Source organism: Symphalangus syndactylus, chromosome X (genome assembly GCF_028878055.3).
Source record: "Symphalangus syndactylus isolate Jambi chromosome X, NHGRI_mSymSyn1-v2.1_pri, whole genome shotgun sequence".
Classification (NCBI taxonomy): Eukaryota; Metazoa; Chordata; class Mammalia; order Primates; family Hylobatidae; genus Symphalangus; species Symphalangus syndactylus.
In genome coordinates, this window is record NC_072447.2 from 96,438,310 (window position 1) to 96,442,816 (window position 4,507).

Here is a 4,507-nt window from a genome sequence, read left to right on the forward strand (position 1 = left end):
CACAAATCACCACTAAAGAACTTACTCATGTAACCAAACACCACCTGTTCCCCAAAAACCTATGGAAACAGAAAGTTTTAAAAAATAAAATAACCCTTAAAGAAATTATTTCTTCAATACTGTAATAATTCATATAAGATGCTCTTCAAAGAACACCTTTCCAGTAATGACATTTCCACCAATGAACTTATGCCAACTCTGTCTTTGATTCTCCAAAACCAATGAACTCTATTTCCAAGCAGCTTATGTGAACTTATTTTTTTGCCAATATCAGCTTCCCTTTACTCTGCCTCTTCAAATGCATGCGTGACTTGGCATAGCTGTGCATCTCAGGTTAGAAACTTCATTTCTAATTCCCAAATAAATTCAACATAAATTTTTAAACTGTATTTCTAATGGAAATGTGCTAGAGCTTAAGTATTGCTCCAAGTCAACAAATACTTATTTTGATTATAATATAAACCAAAGGTATTACCGATGATTCTTTATTGAGAAAAATCAAAGTAATTAGAATGTGTGTTTCTTCTCGGATCAGACGCATTAGTTTACTTTAAGCCTTGGAGTTTCTTTCAGTTTTCACATTGTCAGATTCTAGTATTGTCATTTACACTCTCTGATATTGCACAGGAATTAGGTTTAAAGGACAAAGTAAGGAAGTAAATGTATAATATTAGTAAAATAATAGTAGAAATATTCATTACATTTTATAAGGGTAAAATATTTTCATGCTACCTCACCCCCAAAACGAAATATACGGAAAGGAAATTTTATAATAAAAAAAACTTTTTTAAGAGCATATTTTAGACAGTGGCAAAGGAGAAGTACTAAGGAATTAAAAGACCAAATGAAAAATGAAGATATTTTACCCTTTAAATAAAATGTGCAATTGATATAACTACTGTTATATGTAAAAAAGCAGAAAAATAATGATTACTCTCAGAAGAAAATGGGTACACAGTTCCTGTTTTCTATTATGTGGATTAATGTGGATGACTGAGAACTATAAAAGGGGAGTCCCATCAGCTTTCACAGGAATTGCCTTATTACTTGGTATGTTCATAAACACAAGGCAGAGATTTGGGGACACAGGATACTTTAAGAAAGAAACTCTACGATTTTTCCATTGATATTGATTAAACAATAATGTATTGTTTTATATATGCAGTTTTATGTAAGGAAAGGCAGAGGCTTTTCCTCAATCATCTGCTTGTTACAATTTTAACTTTTCCTCATTTGCGGAGAAGTGTTCTCCATGTTTTATATTTTTGAACAGACATTCCACAAATGAGGACAAAATGTTAATATATGATGGTCAGTATTTGGAAAATGGTTTGGTTTGGTTTGACGTTCTAAACCAGAAGTCTTCAATTAGCTTCCTGCCACATACTCCTTTCTTAATCTTTACAAGCTAACGTGTAACCCTCTCCTGCAATCTGCAACTCTCACACTCTCTACCCTGCCCCGCACACACCTAATTGAGTCCATATATATCCAAGTTCTACTGGTAAATGGACTGACCATGAAGATATACATTAGTCTGCTTTGAAAACATGGGCTAAGTTCATGTCATTACTCACTCAGAGATAATGTTATAAAAATGAATCAGGAGCTTTTATGGTTGAATGTGCATTTTTATGGCTGGAATGCCATTGGCTGTACATGTATTTTCTTTTATTTATTTATTTATTTATTTATTTATTTATTTATTTATTTATTTATTTTTTGAGACAGCGTCTTGCTCTGTTGCCTAGCCTGGAGTGTAGTGGCATGAACATGGCTTGCTGCAGCCTCTGCCTCCTGGGCTCAAGCGATACACTCACTTCAATGAGTAGCTGCTAACACAGGTGCCTGCCATCACACCCAGATAATTGTTTTAATTAGCTGGGGTCTTTCCATGTTGAACAGGCTGCTGTTGAACTCCTGGGCTCAAAGAATTCTTCTGCCTTGGCCTCCCAAAGTGCTGGGATTACAGGAGTGAGACACCATGCCTTATGTTTTCTCAAAGGTTATATAACAGTACTCAACTATAAAATCACCTGTTCCTGTTTGTTTTTTTAGTAGCATATGTGTAATCATTCTGTAATTTTTTCTAAGGCTATTGTTCTTTTCTCCTTTCAGTGAAATTTGGTAATTTCTATTTTGCTAGAAATTCCAAGTTCCTCCAATTTTTCATGTTTTTGGCAAAGTAGATAAATTGCTACAGCATATTTGAAACAAGTCTGACAGTATATAATAACACTTCATAATATACATACCATTTAATTGTGCAATACCCACTTCTGAGAATCTAGTTAATAGAAATAGAATCAATAATATATAAAATTACGTAATGTGGATGTTTATTATAGCATTGTTTGTTATAATACTAAAATAACTAAAAGCAGCTTTAATGTCCAACAATAGAGAAACGGTTTAATATATTTTAAATGTCATCTAAAAGCACAGGTTAATAGGTATAGAGTTTCAGTTTAACAAGATAAAAAGAGTTCTGGAGATAGATAATGGTGATGGTTGCACAACAATATGAATGTTTCTAATACTGCTTAAACACTTAAAAATCATTAAGATGGTAATTTTTGTTACATGTATTTTACAATAATTTTAAAATTTAAAATAAAGCATAATGTTCACATCTTTTAAAATTATCATTCTTTTATTTATTCTTCTAGGTCAAGTGAAAGGACTACATATCAAGATTTCTAATCAGAGAATGTGCTAAATATATATTTTCCCTATATGAGACATGTGTTCAGTTAACAAGCACTAGCAAGGAAACAGAAATTTGTCTGAGACTATCTGCTAAGTAGGCAACGCTCGCCTACGTTGTTTCAATGTATCATAACAGAAAATAGCTTAATTATATATAAAACTCTAAATACACTGGATTCTGAATACATAGTAATTGCATAAATTCACATGTACTATTCTAAGTAATTATTTTAAACTAATAGTATCTAATTAAAAGGGCACTCTAAGATGTGTTAATCAATCTGATTTTAGTCATCATTATACAATGTATACATATAGCAAATCATCACATGGTACATCTTGAATATATACAATCTTTGTCAATTAAATATTTTAAAATAAAAAATAACCCTGAGGAGATGCCAAACTAACTCAAAATATATTTAAAGTTCTTATGCTATTTTTATTATGTTTTTTAATACTCATATTTCTTCACAGTTGAATGATTTTTTTTAAAAATTGTACTAAGAACACTTAACATGCGATCAACCCTTCTAACAAACTTTTTAAGAGCACAATACAGTATTTTTAAATATAGGCACAATGTTGTACAGCAGATCTCTAGAACTTATTCATCTTGTGTAACCAAAACTTTATATCCACTGAATTCCCCAGTTCCCCTCCAGCAGTCACTCCCAACCACCACTCTACTCTCTGTTTCTATGAGTCTAACTGTTCTAAATATGTCATTGACATGGAATCATGCACTATTTGCCCTTTCATGATTGGCTTATTTCACTTCACATAATGTTCTTGAGCTCCATCCCATCCCTGTTGCCACTTGCTGCAGGATTTCTTTTTTTTTAGGCTGAATAATATTCCATTGTATGTTTATACCACATTTTCTTTATGCATTCAACCATCAATGGACATTTATGTCATTTCCAAGACTTAGCTATGGTAAATAATACTGTAATTAACACGGGAGTGCAAATATTTCTGAGATTCTGATTTCAATTACTTTGGATATATACCTAAATATATGTGACTACTATCCAGTAGAACTTGGATACATATTAACTCAATTAGTTGTGTGTGGGGAGGGGTAGAGAGCATGAATGTTGGCAGATTGCAGGAGTAAGGTTACATGTTACCTTGTAAGGATTTAGCAATCCTAGTAGGATTGCTGCTTCATATGGAATTTCTACTTTTAAGTTTTTGAAGAACCTCCATACTGTTTACCATAGCAGTTGTACCACTTTACATTCCCACCAAAGGTAATGGATTCCAATTCTTCCACATCCTGGCCAACATTTGTTATGTTTTGATTTTTTATAATAGCCATCTCAACAGATGTGAGGTGACATCTCATTAAGGGTTTGATTTGCATTTCAATGATGATTATGATGTTGAGCATCTTTTCATTTACCCATTAGCCATTTATATTCCTTCTTTTGAGAGATGACTATTCAAGTTGTTTCTTTGTTTGTTTTTGCTATTAAGTTGTAAAAGTTCCTTTTATTTTGGGGATGATAACCCCTTATCAAATACTTGTTTTACAAAAATTTTCTCCCATTCTGTAAGCTGCCTTTACACTGTTGATTGTTTATTTTGCTGTGCAGAAGCCTTTTAATTTGATGTAGTCTTTTTCTATATATATATATTTTTTTGCTTGTGTTTTGGTGTCATATACAAGAAGTCATTGGTAAGACCAATGTCAGGAAGCTCTTACCCTGTTTTCTTCTAAAATTTTATAGTTTCGGATCAGGTTGAAAGTCTGTATTTTGAGTTGATTTTTGTGTACAGTGTAAGATAAGGA